This window comes from Bactrocera oleae, chromosome 3 (assembly GCF_042242935.1).
Source record: "Bactrocera oleae isolate idBacOlea1 chromosome 3, idBacOlea1, whole genome shotgun sequence".
Taxonomy (NCBI): domain Eukaryota; kingdom Metazoa; phylum Arthropoda; class Insecta; order Diptera; family Tephritidae; genus Bactrocera; species Bactrocera oleae.
Window position 1 is genome coordinate 11,123,635 of NC_091537.1, and position 24,666 is coordinate 11,148,300.

A 24,666-nucleotide genomic window follows, 5' to 3' on the forward strand; every position below is an offset into this window, starting at 1 on the left:
AAACGTTTGATTATGTGTAAATTTTCAATTTTCTGCAAATTGAATATTTTGCAACTGGAAATATAGAAAACAACAACTCTTTTGATCCCTCGTAAGTGCTTAAATACATATTTACCACAAAACCGAATAAATGGCCATAAATTGCCGTTGTGTCAAATTTATTACCAACCGCAAATTTGTCCAAATATCAGTTTACTAAAGCTTTGAAAATCCTTACCACTTTTTACTAATTTATTTATTCTAAGCTAGATTACTGCGTAGATTTATTATTGCTGTAATTTGCTGGAGAGCAAATATATTAAATATTTTCATATTTTAACTCTTGTTCGATGGATATGTGGTGCGATTGATAGAAAGTAAGAATACGGAGAGTTTAGAAGTGTTGATGTTCAGGGTGGTCTAATGTATTTAGATAGTCGCTGAGTAATACTTTACTTTACTTTACCTGTTGCAATATATTACTCGATCTCTACCACGACTATATCACCGATTTAGAGAGTGTAAAACTTAGCGGAAAAAAGTGTAAACTCTCTCAAAATGAACTGTGAGAGAAATTTATAAGTGATTAAGTGACAGACCACCTTAACTCGAAGTCGATCTGACAGCGACCTTCTTTCAAATAATTTTAGGCATATGGGAGCTTCAAACTACCTAATAAACGACCTAAACTTTTACCATTGCCACCATTTTTCTTAAGAACCCTACGCCTCAATACTAACTCACCTATATCGACGTCTACTAGGGAGTGAAGTCGATGTCATTATTTCGTACCAAAACTTACAACAATTTTGAATTTTGAAAGCAACAAAATCTTTAGATACGCCGTTATGAAGACAAATTTTTGAACGGTTTTAAAAATAAAAGTTTGTAAGGCTGCCACCTGTTTAAAAATTTGATTAAATAAATAATATAAGCATTACAATCTAAAGAGGTTTAAAAATACAGAAATTTTTTAAAAGGGTTGCCACCTGTTTGCAAAAAATAAATAACTAAATTAACTCGCAATATTGCCATCAAACCAAAGCAATAATAATATGAGCAGGCTTACATTTTTAAATACCGTTTATAAGAGTTGTCATCTGTAAATTCAATATTATTGTTAACAATAGTTTAACTGCAATATGGATAACATATGAAATAAGTTTTAAAAAGCTTACAGTTAAAAATTTTGGGAAGAGTTGCCACATAGGTATTTATATTTTTTAATTGTAGGTATTTTTTATTTATTTCATTTTATTATTTTTTTTTCGCGAAATAAAAAATCTCAATTAGTGCCATAATATTGTATAAAATATTTCATATATTAAAGAGCTATATATATATAAGAGAGGTATAATACAATTTTGTAAGTATACGGTTTATATTTACATATTTACTGTTATTTTTTGTTTTACTTAAAACTGTTTGATAGGATTCTTGAAGCAGGAAGCACTCGTTACAGTAAAGAAGTAAAACCACCGAACTGATATAAATTGAAATATTAAAATAATAAAATAATAAATAATATTAATAAATCACTTATAAAATCACAAAAGTTTTACTGCTTTACTGCACACATTAGTCAACCTAGATATGGTAGGTAAAATTTATCACATTTTATATAATAATTTTTTTTTTTTGCTTCACTTTAACGGTGGCACCATGCCGTCAAAACTACCGAGTATATTTCCAGGCGGATTGTAGTTACAAACGACGTACGTAGTATCACCTCTTTAAAAGCGAAACAAAAATTTAAATTATATATATAAGCAGAGCGCGGGAAAGATATTCGCTCACCTTGTCGCAATACCCACACCTAATTGTCGACTCTCGCGCCACACAATTTGCGTAAAATGTCCGGTACCAGGCTTATAGGTGGCTTTTGAGAAATCATAATTGCGTATCTCATCGTACCAGTTTTTCACCACTGTAGCGCCATCTACCTCCATGCCACGTGATGTGTACAAGTTTTCTCCGTATGTGTGCACTTGACGGTGTTCCAGGCGACCAGTAGCGGCCAGATGCTATATGAATGAAATATATCGAATTACGCGTATACACATAAGTATTTAGATAATATTTGACATATATCTGAAGATATGGTTCTTGAGACATATTTATTTGCACTACTAAAGGTACGCCATATTTTTATTGAGTTATCGAAGATATTAAATGAGCAAACGGAGAACATTACTTACTACTGTATATACTGGTATATACCCGCAGTAGGATTCTCACTCACCTTCGCCCATTGTTGCGCATATCTACTCAATTCTTTGCTCAGAGATAGAGGTGGGCAGTTCTGATGTCGGCCACGATATCTATTATGAGCGTCCAAGCATTCATGATGAAAATCTGATACCTCATCTGAAGTAGCGCCACCACTGGGAAGAAAAAATATATTTCTTTGTTAAAAGATATTACGCTTATATCCCGGTAGGAAACCATAGATGTAATTTAACATAGTACACTTTCTGCAAACAAAATGGTATAAGAAAGTTTGTAGTCCTCAGATGGCACCTGCGTCTACGTCGGGACTTTTCTTGTATTCATTAATACGCCAACTCTGAATGAAAGCTTCCTCCTCGAGTTTAGCCACTACTTTTACAGACTACACGACTACGCTACTCAAGACGCTATCTTTCATAAATAAATCTCTTAGAACTCTTTCATATCCTTTGAGAGATTTATACACATACAAATTTCGACAGAGTCGCGACAAAACTTTACCTCGATATCATTCCGCCATCGTAGCATACTTGTAATTGCGCTGGTTTCGATGATTGGGTTTGCACGATGCTCGAAGGCATCCGGTTAGACGTGTCTGCATAGGTTTCATCCCTATATTTGCACGCTTGACTTTCCCTTGAGATGGTATTATTATGGATTCGCGTCGAAGTAATGGGATATGCTTCGTCCATGTATTTGGATGTTTGGGTTTCATTTGCCACTGAGCTCTCGTGTATTCGCGTCGACGTAATTGGCTGGGTTTCACCCCTGCACTTGGATGTTTGGGTTTCGCTTGGAGTGGAACTCTGATGCATACGCGTCGACGTATTTGCGTAAGTTTCATCCCCATATTTGCAACAACTCCTTCCTGAACGTTCTACAGATACTTCATTTTGTTCTCTACGGTTCCTTTCACGACTCGTGTCATTCAAATTCCTGTCAAACGCTGTACTGCGCGCAGCTGAGTATGGCTCTATGTAGCCCTGAGCGCCACGGCTACAGCCAGTACAAGAGTTGTCGATGGTGCAGGCAATACGCTTTGGTGCCGTTGAAGTTGACGCCAATTCGATAGGTGACACATAAGTTGGGTTGGCGGCGGCTGATGGACCTGCCTCATATGCTGCTAATTTCTCATCCTTTTCGCGACAGGCCTTACAATTACACGATTCTATCGGATTGCGCACTGGTTGCTGCTGTTGTTGCGGACGTGCCTGTATTGGAGGTCGCAACGGTTGAGGTCGCCGCGGTGTTCTCTGTGTTGAGAGCATAGAGGTTTCTGATATTGCTTGTGGTCGTTGTGGTGAAATGCCAAACTCGCGTACACACATCTCTGCGCCGCTGTGTGAAGATTTCGGCGTGCTGTGTTTTTGTATTCTCTTCGGTATCCGTTCCCTTACCTCATATTGGCTCGGTCGGTCTATGTACGGAGTGCCATGCACAACAATACGTGGGCCCACGCTCGCTTCGTTCACATTTCCTGATACATTGTATTCATCACGATTCCGCATCTGTGGTCTTGCTTGCTCATAATACTGATAGCTTTGAGGCTGTGAAGATCGATAAGGATCACTACGATTACTACTACCGACATTGCCCATTTTGTAAAAGCCGCTTCAGCTTGTGCTCCGAAATGTTGACACCGTTTTGTATGGCCGATCACCGGTCTACGACCACAAGCGAATTTGTAATATTGAATTTTGTTTACGAATCACGTTTTTCCCTTTTGACACCAGAAATTTTGAGTCAAAAATATTTTTCCAACTTTCTTTTAAATTCCAAATAATGCTTTGACATTTCCTTTCGGAAAATACTTCAAATATTATATTAAATCAAAACAAATTTCATGTATTTGTATTGTCGAGTTCGCTGAACAAATCTAATTGGGACTCTTCTTACAAATTACCACACGCGTTGCTATGAGATGACACTTTGACGGACTTAAGCACACATTTGTGTGTGAGCGACATAACGGCGGTGCTTCATATCGACTTTGGCTCTGACCGCGTGTACCCCGTCTTCCGTGTTGAGTTACTTCGCATTCTGGATTACAACAACCACATGACTCTGAGCTTGAGTCTCTTCTTCTATTCGGACGACTTGGTTTACATCCCATGCTTCGCCACACAATTGATCAACACCATTAGAGCACTGCTTCGACGTTCGACCAGTCACTTTGCTTGCAAACAACCCGAGTGTGATTGCAGTATATTTATTTAAGAAGCATAATTTTGTTGAGCAAAAATAATAACAATAAATTTTCTGCCAAAGAAATTTATAATTTATTGCTTTGAAGGTTTGTGAAAAGCAGTTACAGAAAAAAAAACAAAAAATTGAAAAAGGAATTGTAACGCAGGGTTGTAAGTCTTACGAAACTACAGAAACGATAAAATTCTATGTCAGCACTAAAATACACCAACGTGCGGTTATCTTCGACGTCGAACTTTGGCTCTAGATCGAAGGATTTGGACATTATGCCAGTACGGACCTGAATTTATATCCGGTAAAGCATTGTTAACGCAGGAAATCTCTAAAAAACTATTTAGAGACTACAACAAAAGTCTTCCCTTTACAAGAATGCTGTGACAGGCTTACTTTAAAAATTTTGAGATTGACCTTAATAGCCATGATATAGCTTATTATTATCGGAAATCTCTGCCAAATAAGAGAAAGACGTCAACTGCGAGAGTGTTTGAACTAAAGCAATCGGATATTGGTGTGAGCTAAGTAGATCAAACTGAACCATAAACAACAATGTAAACGAGTAGCATTCAATCGAGTGGAAAAGTTAGTACAAGACAAGAATAAAACAATGAAAGTTTCATTGTCAGCGAACTGTCAGACTTAATTATAAACAAAGCCTTGCGTTCTACCGTTCATGGCAGCACGAACCAATTTTCTGCCGAATGCACTTCAAATTAAGTAACGGGACGGAAAATTCGCAATCTCTATTTATAATATTTTCGCATACTATTTACATACCGCAGCAGCTAAGGTTATGATGCCACATTGCGCTAGTGAACTCGTTAAAGGAAAAGACGATGCTCACTATCTCGGAAGAAGTTGCAGAGTCTTTTCATTTGTAGCAGATATTTAGACTACTTAAATATCTGATTCAAAGTCATATATGCGCTCTTAAAATTTAATTTATATCCAATAAGAGGTTTTCATAGTTCTATTGTTGTTATTGTAGCGGCAGAAAGCATTACAGAAGCAATTTCGCGAAATGGTGCCGAGTTGACAGTCCTTGGACGAATAAAAATCCGGATCCGCTCCTGTTACTGAGACCCGACGGTCGTGGAACGGTGCATATTTAATAATATCACGCATAGATGGCTTGATTCCATGACTCAACAAAGCTTAATAAAAAAGAAAAACAACAGCAGCAGCTCGTGCGTGTAACAACTGATGATTTAGTAAAATTTCAACCAATTTATCGCCTAATTCCAAAAATATAGATCTCGCTCATGTGCGGACACTTTTTGCAGCTAAATTGCTTAGGTTTGGTATTATTGCATGTGGTTAAAATAAGTCATGCGAAGCGCAAGTGAAGCTTAAAGCTCCAACTTTGTATTTGCTCAAAGAATTTCCGCTGCTCCTTCGGTAGATCGACATTTTCTATGCATGTTGAGAAGCATTCTATTTATTTTAGGCATAAGTTTAATTGTAAAAAGTAGACTTCTTCTCGTGGCAATTTTTAAAAGTTTTTCTAGACACAATGTCTACTAGTTCCAAAAACATTCTTCTACACTTTTCACAAACTTAATTTGCCAGTTACTTTCGCCTTCTGTACTAAATGTTATGCACGGAAATTATAAGTCTGACATCAGTTTTTTTTTTTTTACAGATATTGCATTTAAAATAATTGATTTTTTTTAGCATGCAACTTAAGAAAATAATAAGAAGTCACAAAACTCACCAGCACCAACGAAACATTTTTTCCAGCAATAATTTAGTAGCACTTCTCGCGAAACGACGTATTCAACTGAACGGAGCAAAACAGAATCAACGGATGTGAAGTATGTAAAAATATATATATCTTAGATGTATAAATATATAAATATGTATATATACATACATGTATACATGCGTATAATATAATATTACACATGAATAGCGATAAGGCGCGCTCTACTATACCATAGTAGTGGGTCTATAAGAAAATGTTTACGTTCATATCATAAGGTTTTTATTGTAAAAAAAAACAATTTCTACTTATAAATATATGTTATATATATATATATAAGTGCGTTATCATACATATCACAAATGTTTCTTAGTTTGCTTTAGAAGCTACACAGTCACATATTTATAATAACTCTAAAGAAGTTTTCAATTGCAGCTGCTTATTTGCACTTATTTATATACGCTATGCATATAGTACAATAAAATATATATTTCTTTTCACTCGCTTAAATAATTAACGAAGAACACGCCCGCTTAATGTGTCACCGTTAAACGTTTACACGTCATTGAAGCTGATAACTCAGCAACGACACTCATAAGCTTTTTATATTTATTTATTTTATTTAATAATTTTGGTTTGTATGCTCTTTTTTTTACCTTTTCTGCACTTTTTTATATTTTGCAATGCAACTGGCACTGAAACATTGAATTCGAAAAGGCCCACAAGCAAACAATTATGGTTTAACAAAAAGCGGCAACTGCACACAATTATTGTTGTAGTATTGTATTGTATTGACGAGCTGAGTTCAAAACAATTAGCTACCGACAGTCGTAGAGCACTTGGCTTAAATACAATTAAATATGCAAACAATGAAAGCATTATTGAATACGAACCAAATATGTCCGATATGTGCCCAGCCTAATGCGGTGACGAACTATTTGGGCAACATAAATAAAAAACAGTAATTAAAGCCGAAATAATTTTCTTTTATTTTACCTCTTATTTTATAGTAGCAGGTTTGTATTGTTCAGTGGAGTCTTTTTTTCCATTCTCTGAGAAAACTGACCACGGCCAATGTATGTTTTTGACACCATCAAAAATTTAAGATTTCAACGAAGAAAATGCCTACCAACATTTTTTTAAAACTAGATATTTTGACGACGGAATTTTCGGCTGCAAATTATGGTTTTTTTTATATAACATTTTTTCAAAAGTATGAAAAAGATGAAAAAATAAATATTTTAAATCAAAAAAATTACAGCATGTTTGGGACATAAAAACTTTAGTTTACCGCAAATTTGGTGAAATATAACAATTTTTGAGAAACATAATAAAAACCAAAAAATTAGGTATTTTAATTTTTCACATGAATTTTGAGGTTATGTGAAAAAGGTTTTAATACAAAAGTTATAGATTTTTTCATTACCTGCGACTTTGCAATATAATTTTTTTCCATAGGACGCGTAGTTCTGTCGGAAATCGAGATATATATTTATAACACTTAAAACTACCCCTTTTCTTTTTCCCCACCACTGATCACACGTAAATTATTGTTCCTTTAAAAAATTTTTTTTTCCAATGGGTCTCATCCGCCGATGATTTTTTTTTTGACTTTTTAACATTTTCAAAAGCTTCTGCACTGTCATAAAAGCATTTGTTTATGAAATTTAAAGTAAAGTAATTACGGATAATTTTTTTTTTTAGACAAGTAAAATTTTCTTAAGAAATACCACAATTTTATAAGTTTAACAAAAATGCATCATTTATTGCATCAGCTTTTCTAAAAAAAATCTACTTTTTTTAAATTTTATCAAAATATTTTACTGTCGTACACGTTTAAGCGAGCGACAAAAGAACACTCGCTAAAATAAGAATATGCAAAACACTAAACAAAAGTGACTTCAAACGTAATGAAAACACAAACAAGTAAATACCACTGGATTATCAAACAACCGCTAACGAAATTCTCAAAAGTAACAAAAAATATGTAGTATATGGTAGAAAATACATACACAACATATGTATATACCATATAATGAGGGTACACCTAACTTTGCTGCTATCAGTTATGAAATACTTTTCAAGAGAAACCTGACGCCGGATTTCAAATGAGTCACAAAGAGTCTATCATAAATAATTGAAAACGAAAGTATTTATGTAGGTATATACCATAGGTAGGCTCGTTTGTATATACATAGCAATTATCGCTATCAGCTAGTCTTATCACTGCGGAGCGATAAAAAAAATGCAGTTAGAATTAAGAATATGTAATTAATTTGTTGGTTGAAAAAAATCAGATATTTTATTAAATCCACTGAGTTGCTGGATAAACCTTATATGGTTACTACGTGGAAGCACAATGAGCCTAACGATGGCTTAGGTGCGGATGCTTGCGGTCTAGCGCCTTCCTCTTTAACCAAGCTTTAGTCGTACCTCTACAAACAAAATAGTTTTAATTTAAAACAGAAACCTAATTATATTTCCAAATATTATATATCATAAAAGGTATAGTGATATCACTTATAATCCAAAAAAGTATAAAAGCAATTAAATATGACTTCAAGTACTTCGCGACACAGGCAGGTGCGCCCGTCTCTGTTTGCCGGCGGTGTCATTAACCAACTCAAGCGTGATTTCTTTGCTTGCAACTGTCTACAATTCGCACACACATTAGTTTTGATTGTCAGTTAGATATATATATTGCAAACATTAATAAAACCAGCAGTTAGCACGTAATGTATGTATGTACGAGTATATGCATATTTACATTTGTAAACGAACATTACATTTTAAATAGCATGTGTAGGAACGCAAAAGCAACCCTGCGGTGAAATGCAGTAGCTTCCTTGGCACTAATATGAACCACAAATCTAACTGGACAACCGACAATCATTTTTTCAAGCAGACGACTAGTTAGAGTTGCGCGAATTATAAAAAATACTAAAATTCCGCTAGGTGGCGCCAGTGTTGAATTATTGAATAAATTAAATTAATTATATGATCTGATATTGCACATATCATAGCTGTTAAGGTTAAAAATATTCTTTAAAATGCTGGTAAACTAAAATCCTAGACTCCTTAAAAAAAATAGCTCATCAGTAAGTCATAAAATAACTGTAACAAGTTTGGTTCTTTTCGAACTAACCCATTTTCGAACCGAAAATTCTAGTTGCCAGTTGGTGTGTTTCGAACCAGTTCGATTGCGATTATGAATCTCTACTTAGGAGCTAGTATTTTTTTTGCTAGGTCAACATTTGGCTAAGGGGAAGTTACAGACACATATATACAGACATAGGTATGTAGTTATCACATGATAATGTGAATGAAATTCCAACGCAATTACAATTATGGAAAAGAGCAAATAACTGCAAGGATATTGCAAGCTCTCTGATTTCATATAAAAAAAAGATTTCTGTAAATTTTTTACAGTTTTATAGTACAGTGCGACTTATTGTTCGAATATTGAAATACCATATTAGCGATTCCCATTGTGGTATTTATTAATTTTAATATTTCTACGGAGGCAAAATAAAAATAAAAACATGGATTACAGGCGCGTAGATATACATACAAACATATACATTAATATAGGTCACTTATGACGCAGACTAATTGACAGTTAACAAGTGACAAGTTAACCTGAAGATATGTTCTCACATAAATCTTACTTCCTAGTTAAAGCACTGAAGTAAAAATTTAAAGAAATCAAATTCCAGCTTTCAACAAGTCATCTGCTATGAAAGACATACGAGTATGCTTACTTTGACATAAATCTACGATTTCTTAAAGCAACTGTAAAATGCCCAACTTCTGGTAGCGAATAACGGTATCCTCTTTGTTGCTGATATTGCTATTTTCATCGTTGCCGCTGATTTCCATTGCTCTCGGCGATGTTGCTGTAAATGGTGTTGTAAGCAGACAACTCGACAGACAGACATGCTGAAAAGTAGACGCACACACACACACATGTACGAATGCTTGCGAGACGTGTGCTTTGCATACGAATCCCCGTGCACCGGAGCATAAGCACGTGCGCGAAATTGTCGGAAACTTCAAGAAAAGCAATGCGAAACGCGTTCAAAAGTCAGCGCCTCATCAAATTACATTTACACACACATATGCAAATATTTTTTGTATACAAAACATACATATATGCATATCTATAAGTTGCATAAAGTTGTGTAAAAAAACCGCATGTGGTATAATTTAAGGAGAAAAGAAATGTGAATATTGCACACTTGTTAGTGGGTGTGTGGAGTTGTGCACAGGTACCATAAGCAGGCCTGTTCGGCTTTTCATAGTAAAATTGTATATTCAAGCTTACAAACGTATATTTAGCCTAATTGTAGGCAATGAAGAAAAGTGAGTTAAATGTGGCCTACATTTAGGCTCCATTTAAATTGCTGCGATATTTGTAATTTCTTTATAGAAACTAAATTCTTCGCTTCAGTTTTGTACAATGAAAACGTATTTATAATATATATATCCAAAAAATAATGATGGAGAGACACCAGTAAAGTAATCCAAAACATAAAAGCTCAGGAAACTATTTCAGGCTCAAAAAAGCTTAGTAACCTGGCCTGTATCACATTCCGCAGTAAATTTTCGTATTCCAGCTTTTAGAGATTAAAAAACATTACATATGTTTATGTTATTGATGACAAATACGCCTAATTGTAGGCAATAAAGAAAAATAAATTAAATGTGGCCTACATTTAGGCTGATTTTAAATTGAAAACTATACTTCGCTGCAAATTTTGTAAATTCTTATTGAGGTAAAGTATTGCGAAACTAAATTTATCGCTTAATTTTTTTTATATAATAAAAAAGGATTTATAATCATTTATTTCCAGAAAATGATGATTGAATAAGCGATGAGGTAATCGAAGTCCTAAAAGACTTCCAGTATTTCATAGTATTTCTGATTCAAGAAGGATTAGTGCTGATCAGATTATAATTCGAAGAGAGTTTTCTGCTTTCAGCTTGGAACAGGATTGTGTTAATAAACTGTTTCATAAACGGGCGTTTCAGAATCAATAAGCAAAAGTCGCATAACCTTAACGCTACGCTTGCCGCACCAGATCGTTATGTTACCGTTACTTAGTTTAGCATTGATAAAAGGACTTATTAAACGAAGCAGAAGTCTCGGCAAATCATATTTGAAAAACTATGAAGTAAAAACTCAATATTTTCTAAATTTTACGCTTATGCCAACTGTTAAATAATGAAGAATGGAGTAAATGTAGAAATTAAAATTTACGTATACTCAACAACTGACAAACCTAAGGTGAAATGTCAGCTCTTCTCAAGTCAAAATGAAATATGGGTCAGTAAGTAAGCCTGATCGGCAATTGCTAAAACCGTTTTTGTGTATCGTAACTAAGCATTTGTACATGTTGCTTCCCCCACTAGCAGATAACATAAGAGGCGGAACTGCTGTGGTCTACTTGCTGACCGTCAATATGGTTTTTACACATTTTTGGCCTAAATTTAGGCATAGACTTAACAGCGAAGAATATTCCTTAGTTTATGTTATTGTTGTTTGGCATTACAGCACACATGCATATAAATATTTACCTAAAAACCTACAAAATCAACAAAGAAACAATTTTAATCTCATTTAAAGTGTCACAAAGAGAAAATTGCAAAAAATTATGTACAAACACACACACTTACAAATATATGTAAGTGCGAAGAATAACCGAATAGTAGGTTATGGCAGAAATATCAAAAATAATTAGCTGACACAAAAGTGCAAATGCCAACAATTAACAGTGGCAACACCATTGTCGACATACTGCCATCAAACGAAAAAAAAAACAAACAACAAAAATAATTGACCGCAATTACAAGCAAGCGTTGGTCAGCGGACACAGCAGTCATGCGACATTATTATTGTTGCGCAACAACAACAACAACCACAACAGAGGGTGTTACTTTTGGAAAAACAACGCGAAATACACATAGAAGAAACCACGAAAAAATTAGATGCAAGTGGCGGACGATAAAAAATTTTAAGAAATCGCAATAAAATAAGTAAAAAAACGGGATATTTGCAGCGGGCGTATGATTGTGTGCGTATGTATGTGTGCGCATTTCGGTTTACTCTGGCAAAGATACGCTTGTGCCACATTAAATTTGCCTGCGGCCACACATTTGTTGCACTTTTTTTTCTACAGCGCTTGCCAACGCCACTATTTTTTTATGTTGTTGTTGTTGTTCATCATTCTTGTTAACACCATTTTTTGCAGCATGCTATTAAGTCGCCGCACGCTGGCAACGCCAAGTTGCAGCACCCACAATTGCACTCGCCGCGCTGCTTCAGTTTAGCGCTCTGTCAACCGTTATTTTCGCCTATTTTCGGCTCTTTCCTTTTGCTTGTTGCTCTTAATAGTGCAATAAAGTACAATAACAACTTAACGGGCATGTTAAACGTTTTAAGCAGCATTTCAACACATTTCGAAACAATTCAGTCCCTCACGAACTCGCCCCTCATTTGCATCTGCGGTGCGTTGCCGCACCGAAGCCAGCAAAGCTCATTATGCTCTAGCGAAAAGATAAGCAAAAGAAGCATTTGGTACAGCAAATAATAATGACTTAGAAAGCATGAAATAAGTGTCAGTGCGAAAAGAAAGCGCAAGCGTAAGACAAGAAAATGACAGCAAAAGCACTCGAAGCGTTATGGCATGAAAACCTCATTAAGAAGTGACCGATCGATGTGGCAGTTAAATGCAGCGCGTGTACGGTATTCTTTCTCTTTTTTTTTTAATATAGAAATGCATTTAACTTTTGGTGCTAGTCTTACGGCGACTTGAACATCAGAAATACTATAAAATATATGTATATAAATGATCAGCATGATGAGCTAAGTCGTTTTAGCCATGTCCGTCTGTGTGCCTATATATACGCGAACTAGTCTCGCCGTTTTTGAGATATCGATCTGAAATTTTGCACACAGTCTTTACTCCCAAAACAGCCGCTTATTTTTCGATACCACCGATATCGTACTACTATAGCAGCTAACTGTCATACAAACTGATCGATCGAACTAAAGCCTTTGTATAGAAAACTTCTTCATTTGACGAGATATCTTCACTGAATTCGGCATAGATTATTTTCCAAGTCAACGGTGCAATTTTCGCAGAAATTGTTCAAAACGTATCACTTTAGCATATAGATGCCAAACAAACTGACCGATCTAAGTTCTTTTGTAATTGTGAAGAAATATTATAGCTGCGGTGAAGCCGAAGTCAACAGTTTTTCTTCTCATTTTAAATTTATGTTTTAATCAATTATATATATATTAATATATACACTAAAACACAGTCATGTACATATAAATTGATTCATCTTGTATTGTTCTTATACGCGTAAATGTTTTATATTTAAATACTAAGAATATGTGGAAATATTTTAAACATATATGTGGTTTTCCAAGAAATTTAATAATGGTCATCGCCAAAACCAAACCGGAATATGTGGATTACACACTCACAATCAGATTTAATTGCATTCGCAAAATAGTTTCCTAAAGAATTTAGTAAACACAGCATTAAATACATTTGAATATGTAGAGTGTAAATAGAAATTTAGAAGTGGTTATTGCTATGCCAGTGAGAAAATCAGAGGCTTGCGCACAATTTTTTTTATTGGTTCCAAAGAAAATCGCAATAGTCAGATATAAAATGTGCAATATTACGGATTTGAACTAAATTCGGTATAAAATATTGCCATCAACCTTATTAGTGTGCTCTAAAATTTGGCAAAATTAGCCTCCCATTATATAACAGATATTATCGAAGGGCGGGTCTATCCTTCCGGCTGACCTTATGTTATATATAGTTATATCACTCCATAAGCAAGATAGCTAATGAATTTAAGTGGCCAGCTCTTAGTATGGTAGTGGTCACAATGTAATTTGCTTTATTTCGTAATTCAGAAAAATTATTATAAAATCAGTTAATATTAGCAAATACTTCACACTAAACTCCCCTTCAATTACACGCCACTGACTTATTCAAAATCACAGCAAATCAAAGATATTTTCATTTGTAGCCAGAATGCTGCATTTAAAGAGAATTTTAAATAGAACTCGTTCAAGTAAGTATTAACTGAAATTCTTGCAATTCCACAAATTGAACTCTTCGAAATTCTAACTTCAGTATTAAGTATTTTAATATATTGGTAATTCGAAAGGAAACTATTCGCCAATAATTGGTAATTGTCAAATATTAGTAAATTGCTAATAATATACTCGGAAATAGGTTGAATGTTGAAAGGCATACAAAAGCTCGTACTTACCAGACACTTCACTGCTGAGCGATCTGTAATGAAATAATGCAAAATCATGAATATACATGTATGTATGTACATATAATATATATGTATATTAGGATGGAGCGAAAAAAAATTTTTTCATTTTTTTCTTCGACTGAGGGTTAAATCTGTAAATTATAAAAAAAGAAAATTTCTGAAAAAAATTTTTTTAACATCGCACTCACTTTTAAAGTAAAATTTTGAGTTAAAATTTTTATTTAGTAACAAATTTTTTATAAGTGTTCTAAAAGCTGTGGAGAGCCCTCTTTCTGGCCAATTAAAAGTTATCAATTTAAAAAAAATGTTTGTGGTCATTATTGGAGTTTTAAAAAAGGTCTTAAACAACAACATGCCGTAGGCCGCCATGTAAAATGTAAAACAAATTTTTTTTCTCCAAAAATTTTCTTTTTTTTATTATCTAAATATTACCTTTTAGGCTAAAAAAAAAAAAAAAATTTTTCGCTTCACCCTAATATGTATATATCAGCATAAACCATTCTTTTAAGTGGAAACTTTACACTTATAAAAGGTTGCAGTTATACTCAGAAAAGCTGGTTGCTTGGCCGGCTCGAGATATATATTAACACTCTGACATTTTTTAGGGAAAATGCTGGAGGTTAGGATCCACTCGGATATTTCTATTAACACTACTTCAAGAGGAGCTAAGTTCAAGCAGAACAAAAAAACGTTAACTTCGGTTGCAACGAAGCTCTAATACCCTTCACAAGTACAAAAGATTGCTTACAAAAACTTTGATCGTTCAATTTTATGGCAGTTATAACTATATAATCAACCAATTTCTTCGGAGATGACACTACTGCTTTGGACAATAACCTAAGCCACATTTCGTGAAGATATCTCGTGTAATGAAAAAGTTTTCCATGCAAGCACTTCATTCCGATCGTTCGGTTTTTATGGCAGCTATATGCTATAGTGGTGCGATTTCGGTGGTTGTGTCAAATAAGCAGCTTCTTCTGGAGAAAATGGCGTGTGCAAATTTTCAGATCGATACATCAAAAACTGAGCGAATAGTTCGCGTATAGAGTACAGACAGACGGACATGGCTAAATCGACTCAGCTCGTCATGCTGATCATTTATGTAGTATATATTTTATAGGGTCTCCGACTTTTCCTTCTAAGTGTTACAAACTTCGTGGCAAACTTAATTTACACTGTCCAGGGTCTAAAAATATATTAAAATCTCTCGCAGCATACATTTGTGATATAAGAGAGCTGGACTACGATAGCAACTAAACTCATTCGCTTTGGGCACAAAATCTCATCCATGCAAATTGGAATACAAACTTCTCACATAATCTCATAGATATAGCTCTTATACTATTGTAATTGATAAAGAAGATATTAAATTAACACCATGGCAAACGTATATAGCGAATTTCTGGTTTGAGGAAAGATAAAAGCATCACTCAAACTTTTATTGCAATGAAAAACGGCGTTCGTATTAAAAAATTATGATAGGTGTGGTTGCTCATTCTTAAACTTTACTTATGATTATAATGATATATATATATATCACATGACCGTTATAATAATATTTTATATTGATTTGGTTAAAATTGTTCGAAGAGATTTCAATAAAATACTTTAATATCCACAACGAATTTTTGAAAATTTCACAACTAAATAGGATAGATTTAGCTGACCATTCGTCCCGGTTTAGCCGGGGCAGTTCGGATTTCGAGCCAAGCATCGCGGCCGTCCCGGGCTTAGAAATTAAAAAAAGAATGAATTGAATAATATTATGCTGCTCTCTCACCTATTATATGTCGCGATTTCCAGTGAATTATAATATAGAAAAAATCCATGACTAAAAAAACCGTCCCGAATTTTTCCGGGAAAATTATGATCACCTAAGAATAGATGGAACAGACAAACTTCATAGAACTTATCTTAAATTTCTCCAAGATTTGTTTAAATGTTGCAAACAATAACATTATTTTCTCTGTGCAATATGTTGCAACTGTTCTTGAAATTCTATTTCTTCAATCTTGCAAATTACTCAACTGAGTTATGTATTTACTTAGTAAATAGCTGTGTGTTAGCATTACAATTCTACTATCTATAGTTGTCTACATACATTTCTAAGCTTGCCACGGTAAGCATGCAAAATCGCATTTAATTCATTACAATCAGACTGTTTGTTAACGTAATACAGTTGCAAAACATAATTATAAATTTCGCGTCAGTTGATGGCACATAAAAATCTACCAACATATCTACCTGAAGCATGATAATATGACTTTGTACCGTTAGAATGAACTCCCCTACAAGTATTCACATATCTATGTCAGTATATTAATATCGTTACTGACATCTGATCACCATTGCTATACATTAATGGATATCCTTCCAGCTGTGAGCGCTCCCTAGCCATTTCTATACAAACACTTATGGACAAAGCCAATTTACAGTGATGGAGATTACGATTAGCTGGTAATGTGTTTATTATTATGATGAATTATTTGACAGTAATACTTCAGAATGCAGGAAGGTTACGCTTTATATAAGTCCGTTACTTAAAAATAATTTTTTGACAACCTGCGACGTCAGCATATTATCGCATGAATCTTTAAAGTGAATATCGATTTTTTTTTGGCGTTGACAGCTCAAGAGTACAGTTTGGTAAGTAATAAAAAGACATGAAATAATACTGTAGGATCCAAGATCGCCTGCACTCTTATGATCCTGATTTTCTTTCAAGTTTAAATTATATATGCTAACTTCGGGTGGTACCGAACACTAGAGACTACAAGTAGAAGTTACCATATTCTTACAATACTTGAGTATACGTAACCGGAGCGGACCCAGATTTTTGCCCTTTCAAAACATGTCAGCTCGACAGCTTTGCTCAAAATTATTTGGGAATTTTTCCTGCAGGTACAGCAACAACATATACCTTTTATACCGTAAAGAGGGTATAATCAGTTGCCTAGAAGTTTGTAACACTAACGTATATTTTGCAGATCTTGAGTATATAAATGCTAGAAGACATAGAGGGTATGATATTCATTTTGGTTTCAACTTTTTGTCCACCACTGTAAATCTAATTTCAATTAGCCACGCATAGTTATAAAAATACATATATACCTATGTATGTAAGCATTTACCTTACACTCAGACTACGGGCACAAATTGCTTTAATATCGTAAATTGATTGTACTGCTTCTGTAACCGTAATTTCGTTATGCATACTCGTAAACATATGGTAATGTAAGAAAAATGGTAATATACCCTGTAGTGATCAACTGTTTAAAATAGAGTAGCCGATATATGACGCAGAGATGATATGAATGAATTTAGTCTATATAGAAATGGTATAGGATAAAAAACTCGTAGCGTATGTGTCTACCTAATTTTAATAAAATACCTTTAATATTGAAAGATATCGCGGCCGACACAAAGTATAAACCGATTTTCATATATTTAGGAATGCTCGATGCACGTTCCCAATACAATTTGGAACTGTTTCACAAAAATGAATTTATATATAATATTTTCCATCCATTCCAGTCCAAGTTATATAGGAGGCGGGCGTGGTTGTTATATAATTTTTTCGATCGAGTTGCGTACCAACTTTTATCGAAATAATCTGCAATTTACGAGAGTTTTTGTTGGATTTAACTCGCATGAACATATCTCGTTTCAGCCTCGTTCCGAAATAAACCTCTAAATAATTCGAGAGCGCTCAGAAAGATCAATAGACTGCGTATACATAAAATGTTTCCACTAAGTTTACAAGAAAGACTTACAGAATCTGCTGAAAATTTTAAAAGCAAAAATAGTCTCCTCACACTCAGTTTGGAACTCTCGTAGTAATTCCAAGACTTTCAAGCGACCAACGCACAATTTTGCAGCATTCAAACTTATTAAATGCAAACGCTGAGGTGTCAAAGTGAGGATGATCCCCACCAAAGCAAAGGAATTAAGGACGTCGAATGTTAGAAGAAAAAGCGAAAAAAGATACCTAGGTTATCAAACAAAAGTGAAGTGAAAAGAAGTAGTAACGTGGGAACGGCAACGAATTGAAATGCAGAACGGTGGCTGCAAACACTCTGTAAAAGTGCAACGTTGTAAAGTCAATGAGCATGAAAATGCAAATTCAATAATGGATGCTGAACGTCAAACTTAGTTTGCTACCGAAACACTGTGTAGGAGTAAACTAACAAACAGGTAGAGCAACCCAATTGTTGTTGTGCTTTACGTACGGTGTGCGTACGTTCACGTTTGCGGCAAAGAAATAGTAAAACTAACTACTAAGTCGTGTATTTATATTGTACAAAATCATTAATTAAACGATGTTTCTAACGGGCTTTATTTTTAGTTATTAAATATACTAGCTGATCAAGCGGACACGCTAGAGTTTTTGTTGGCCTTTCCATTCGGCTATTTTTTCATTCTAAATCAATTTTTCGTTTAGTTTGAATGGCAACTATTTTCTCCGATCTAAATAATTTGTCTGCAAAATAAAAAAAAATTTCTATACAAGGACTTCATTCTGATCGATTAGTTTCTGGGGCAACTATTTTCTATAGCGATCCGATATCGGCGAGTCTGACAAATTAGCAGCTTCTTGGAAAGAAAACAAAATTTCGAATCGAAAATTTAGAGACTAGCGCACGTATATACAGATAGACGGACTCAAGAACAGACGGACATAGCAAAATCGACTCAGTTCATCACGCTGATCTGGTACATATTTACATAAAGACCAGAAAGTTTCCGGAAATTGTTGGCCCACAATTCCGGCCATTTACGATGGATGTTTTCGCGCAAACGCCTCAAAATGCTTAAATAATGCTCTTGACCGTCTGTTTCGTTGGAACGAACTCATGATGAACCAAACCGCGAATATCGAAAAAAACAATTACCGAAAACTTTCTGGTTTCATGTACAACATGTTGCTACACAGTATATTGAACGATTTGAAGTCCAAAAACTCGTTAAATTTTGTTTTTTGTTTCCAAAACTAAAGTTACTACTCTGTGGAACCCGTTTCGACTCATTTGAGGCTGTAAAAGAAAAGAACAGAAGGCGATCCCGGACGCGGACTTACAAGGCATGTCTCGATGATTGGAAAAATAGGTGGCATATGTGTATCGCTTCAGTAGTAACATAATTTGAAGGCGACAAAATAAATATTGATGAAGATTAAAAAATTTTTGGTTTTATTTACAATTTCCCGAAAACCTTCTGGTTTTAATGTACCTATATATTTTATAGAGTCTCCGACGTTGCCTTCTGTGTACTCGTATTACAAATTTCGTGATAAATTTAATATACGCTGTTTAGAGCACAATATATAAACTTAAAAATAATACTTCACCCACACAGTGCGACAGGGTTCAAAGGTATCATCCACTCAAGTTAGATAGAGCAAATTCATTTATGATAAGCGAAACAGTATACTCATAGAACATAAATACACACGTATACATATTTAACTACAAGGATATATATGTCCACAACAGCGGCTTCGAGTGACTACTAGGGTCATCTAAGCAACTTTTTACAACAACAACATTATCATTCGCTTTTGTATCGGTGACCGGAAAAGTCAATCATCATTCAACGCTGTTACTGCTGTTGTTGCTGCTTCCACTACCACTGCTGTTGACATAACGAATTTGCATGACACGTAGCCGCCGGTGTTGTTGACAAATGAAATCGCACAGCGATAACTCAAGCAGCCAATCAGTATTTTGCAGGTCAATGCTTATCTATTTGCTTAGCAAGAGGGGATATTTCATTTCATTCCTCTTTCCGTTTTATTTTTGCTAAGTCAGCACTTTTAATACGAAGGGAAATTATGTAAAGTGCCAATTGAATTGTCTTCATTTTTCTTTGCAATAGAAGTGTGTATGCAGCGAGAAGATTAAATCCGTTTCAATTTGTTGGAATGTGTGTTGCAAGTATGAATATTTTAGGAAAACTTTAACACACCCATTTCTATAAAACTACAAATGAGACGGACTTCTGTGGAGACGTACTGCCTAAGTCTGTGAGGCCCACAACTAACGCCGCTATCATTGTTCATGCTTTGGAAGCTCCACTAAATGGACTACAGCATTACCTGACTTAAGGTTTATACAATTTTCTCTGAGCTTCCCCAATACAATACGATAATAACAGAATTAGAAGAACTACAAAGTGTTATAAATTGGGAAATTCATAATCTCTGCGAGTTTCCAACAAAAATCCCTGGTGTTCTCATTAACATAGAGTTTTCTAAACATTTTTGGACTTACTTCAACTTTGGCAAAAATGTCACTTATGGGAGTAGTTGGTTAAACACATCTTCATCGGCTGACGTTTGTCTACCTGGAACATTATACACTGGGCAGACAGCCAAATATGTAATACCAGACCTTTTTCATGAGCTTATAACCAGAAAATGACAGTCGGTTTGGCCACAGCTTTTAGTACCTTGTACATACATAGGATTTTTTTACACAAGATAGCGTAAAAATTGTGTTCGAACACAAAACAAGACCACAGACTCCTTAACATCTGATCAACAACTGAGGAGTATTGCCTAAGAATATAATGGTGAAAAGGATGTTTCCAAAGTTATTGCAAATTAACGAAGGGCTTGGGAACAGAAGAAGTTAGGGGTTGGAGTATAAGTTATGCTCGTATTAAGTATGTTTTGAGTAGTATTTACCCCTCTCTCTCCCAAAAGCACTTCGAGCATATAATTTCAGAAATGATAAGTTCATATGCGGAAAATAAGTAAGCGAGAATATTTTACGGCTAGGATATTTTACTTACGTATTTCTGGCATCATTTTATGCGGCTTTTACGTCTCATATCACTACAATCCACTAAATTTATTTTCAATAAATAACTCTTCGGACCTGCTGAATTAATACCACTTAAATGCCGTTGAGTGTTTAGCTTCAAGCATTTTTTCTTTTCTTTTTCAAATTATAAAATTCACTTACTCAATTGAAGTGTGAAATTTTATTTTCTTTCACCTCTTTCAGCTACTCGTATCATGCTGTTCGTGATAAAAAGATAGAGTATGACGGATGATAAGTTATAAGTAAGTAGGAGCAACTCCAAATAACTCCGTCCGGGCATACACCTTTACAGCCACACACACACCTGAATGAGTGAAGCGATGATTCAATGCATTTTCGACTGGATTCGACTTCGCCGATGGTTCCTATAGTGAGACAATCAGTGAGTCAGTCAAAAAATAAGACTGCTGTCAGTGAGGCAAACCAAACGTCCATAGCAATTCGATTACCCGGCGCGTGTCTGTCTAGTATAGTGGCTGACGTCTATCGACGTTATTCGCTTGTGATGCAACCGACCGCAGAGCCTGTAACCGCATATTGACACAAACTACAAACAGACTTGCAGCCGTGCGGCTCGCTGTGAGCGCAAAGGTCGGAGAATACTAAGAAGATGATAGGCGAAATTTTCCACATCATTTCGTTTTCATTTCTGCAGCGGAATTCAGTTAGCTGAGACGCTGGCACAACCAACTATCAGTTCGGTGGTGTCAGTTTACTCACGCGCTTACTCAATTTGTTACTCGGCTCCGATTGATTTGCTTTGCCAATTGATTTAGACATAATTTCTTGGATTATAAATGAGATGAGACATTTTTTATGAACTCAGAATATTAAATTAAATAATATTTCTCTCATCTTTGTATATCAAATACTTGAGTTAAGCTTGCAGCAGAGCGAGTTTATAAAGAGTTTGAAGAGATATATGTAAAGACACAGTACTTTCTTTTACCTGCACTATTTAAGATGCCACAGCAAAAGCAAATAAGTTGATTAGGTTTAGGGATATGTGGAGCAAAGCTAATGGATTGATGAAGGATGGACATTCATTAGGTTCGATTGAATACCAATTACTAATAATTAGGCCTAATTTTTTGGATATATTCGTAAGCAGACAGGTAATCTCACAGTATTTCTTCAATTTTCGAAAAGTAACATGCTGACAGTCTTAAAACAAAAAAAGGTTAGCTTCTTCTGCAGTGAAACGAGAATACTCGTCACAGCTTTATCTCTTATAGCATAAAAGGGTATAAAATGATCTCTATCTTGATTTTGAGTGATCAGTTTGTGTTACAGCTGTATGCTATAGTGATCCGAACTGAACTGTATAGTCGGAGATTGTAGATTTACCTTTGACAACAATCTGTACCGAATTTCGTAGACGAACTTGATTTGGATCGGTATGGCAGCTATACACTATAGTGACGGAACAGAAATATATATCTGGCTGGCTGCTTACATATATTATATATAAAAAGCAGGCACCTTGCCCGGCCAGTGCTTAGGTGACTTTTGCGCCGCGATGTGATTCAATTTAAAAGTCATGAGGTGACCTCAGGGGAAACTGGCTGCCAGCTGGCTCTATATAAGAAAAGCAGGCACCGTGCCTGACCAGTGTTTAGGTGACTCTCACACCGCGATGTGATTTGATTTGGAAGTCATAAGGTGACTTCAGGGGAAGCTGGCTGCCAGCTGGCTCTATATAAGAAAAGCAGGCACCGTGCCTGACCAGTGTTTAGGTGACTCTCACACCGCGATGTAATTTGATTGGGAAGTCATAAGGTGACTTCAGGGGAAGCTGGCTGCCAGCTGGCTCTATATAAGAAAAGCAGGCACCGTGCCTGACCAGTGTTTAGGTGACTCTCACACCGCGATGTGATTTGATTTGGAAGTCATAAGGTGACTTCAGGGGAAGCTGGCTGCCAGCTGGCTCTATATAAGAAAAGCAGGCACCGTGCCTGACCAGTGTTTAGGTGACTCTCACACCGCGATGTAATTTGATTGGGAAGTCATAAGGTGACTTCAGGGGAAGCTGGCTGCCAGCTGGCTCTATATAAGAAAAGCAGGCACCGTGCCTGACCAGTGTTTAGGTGACTCTCACACCGCGATGTGATTTGATTTGGAAGTCATAAGGTGACTTCAGGGGAAGCTGGCTGCCAGCTGGCTCTATATAAGAAAAGCAGGCACCGTGCCTGACCAGTGTTTAGGTGACTCTCACACTGCGATGTGATTTGATTTGGAAGTCATAAGGTGACTTCAGGGGAAGCTGGCTGCCAGCTGGCTCTATATAAGAAAAGCAGGCACCGTGCCTGACCAGTGTTTAGGTGACTCTCACACCGCGATGTGATTTTATTTGGAAGTCACAAGATGCAAGCTAGCTCTATATAAGAAAAGCAGGCACCGTACCTGACCAGTGTTTAGGTGACTCTCACACCGCGATGTAATTTGATTTGGAAGTCACAAGGTGACTTCAGGGGAAGCTGGCTGCCAGCTGGCTCTATATAAGTAAAGCAGGCACCGTACCTGGCCAGTGTTTGGGTGACTCTCACACCGCGATGTTATTTGATTTGGAAGTCACAAGGTGACTTCAGGGGAAGCTGGTTGCCAGCTGGCTCTATATAAGTAAAGCAGGCACCGTACCTGGCCAGTGTTTAGGTGACTCTCACACCGCGATGTGATTTGATTTGGAAGTCATAAGGTGACTTCAGGGGAAGCTGGCTGCCAGCTGGCTCTATATAAGAAAAGCAGGCACCGTGCCTGACCAGTGCTTAGGTGTCTCTCGCGCCGAGATATGATTTGATTTATGAAAATCACGAGGTGACATCAGAGAAACTCGCTGCCAGCTGGCTCTATATAAGAAAAGCAGGCACCGTGCCTGGCCAGTGCTTAGGTGTCTCTAGCGCCGAGATATGATTTGATTTGGAAGTCACAAGGTGACTTCAGGGGAAGCTGGCTGCCAGCTGGCTCTATATAAGTAAAGCAGGCACCGTACCTGGCCAGTGTTTAGCTGACTCTCACACCGCGATGTGATTTGATTTGGAAGTCACAAGGTGCAAGCTAGCTCTATATAAGAAAAGCAGGCACCGTACCTGACCAGTGTTTAGGTGACTCTCACACCGCGATATAATTTGATTTGGAAGTCACAAGGTGACTTCAGGGGAAGCTGGCTGCCAGCTGGCTCTATATAAGTAAAGCAGGCACCGTACCTGGCCAGTTTTTAGGTGACTCTCACACCGCGATGTGATTTGATTTGGAAGTCACAAGGTGCAAGCTAGCTCTATATAAGTAAAGCAGGCACCGTGCCTGGCCAGTGCTTAGGTGTCTCTCGCGCCGAGATATGATTTGATTTAAAAGTCATAAGGTGACCTCAGTGGAAACTGGCTGCCAGCTGGCTCTATATAAGTAAAGCCGTGCCTGGCC

General features: G+C 36.0%; 1 non-coding gene across 1 annotated transcript; it reads right to left on the bottom strand.

The window, feature by feature from the left end:
• Positions 1 to 1,268: 1,268 nt before the first annotated feature.
• LOC106622742 (uncharacterized) lies at positions 1,269 to 5,993 on the bottom strand. Its single transcript, XR_011395660.1, has 4 exons — positions 2,710 to 5,993; positions 2,222 to 2,363; positions 1,777 to 2,003; positions 1,269 to 1,710 (listed from the first exon to the last, which is right to left on the bottom strand). It is a non-coding gene; the product is annotated as an uncharacterized protein (transcript).
• Between the last annotated feature and the right edge of the window lie 18,673 nt (positions 5,994 to 24,666).